The following is a 679-nucleotide window of genomic DNA, read 5'->3' as shown; positions in this document are numbered from 1 at the left end:
TTAAGGCGCTAGAACAAAAAGAAGCAAATTTACCCAAGAGGAGTCGAAAGCAGGAAATAATCAAACTCAGGGCCGAAATCAACCAAATGAAAACAAAAGGAACTATACAAAGAATCAACCAAACCAGAAGCTGGTTCTTTAAGAAAAGCTACAAAATAGATAAACCCTTAGCCCGACTAACTACAGGGCACAGAGACAGTATCCTAATTAACAAGATCAGAAATGAAAATGGAGACATAACAACAGACACTGCGGAAATCCAAAAAATCATGAAATCCTACTACAAAAGCCTATACTCAACAAAACTGGAAAACCTGTATGAAATGGACAATTTTCTAGACAGATACCAGGTTCCAAAGTTAAATCAAAATCAGATCAACGATCTAAACAGTCTCATATCTGCTAATGAAATAGAAACAGTCATTAGTACTCCCCACACCAAAAAAAGCCCAGGACCAGATGGTTTTAGTGCAGAGTTTTATCAAACCTTCAAAGAAGACCTAATACCAATACTCCTCAAATTATTCCGCAAAATAGAAACAGAAGATACTCTACCCAATTCGTTTTATGAAGCCACAATTGCTCATACCTAAACCACACAAAGACCTAAAAATGAAAGAAAACTTCAGACCAATTTCCCTTATGAATATCGATGCAAAAATACTCAATAAAATTCTTG

The sequence above is a fragment of the Mastomys coucha genome, chromosome X (genome assembly GCF_008632895.1).
Source record: "Mastomys coucha isolate ucsf_1 chromosome X, UCSF_Mcou_1, whole genome shotgun sequence".
Classification (NCBI taxonomy): Eukaryota; Metazoa; Chordata; class Mammalia; order Rodentia; family Muridae; genus Mastomys; species Mastomys coucha.
Note: the sequence above shows the minus strand (reverse complement) of the source record.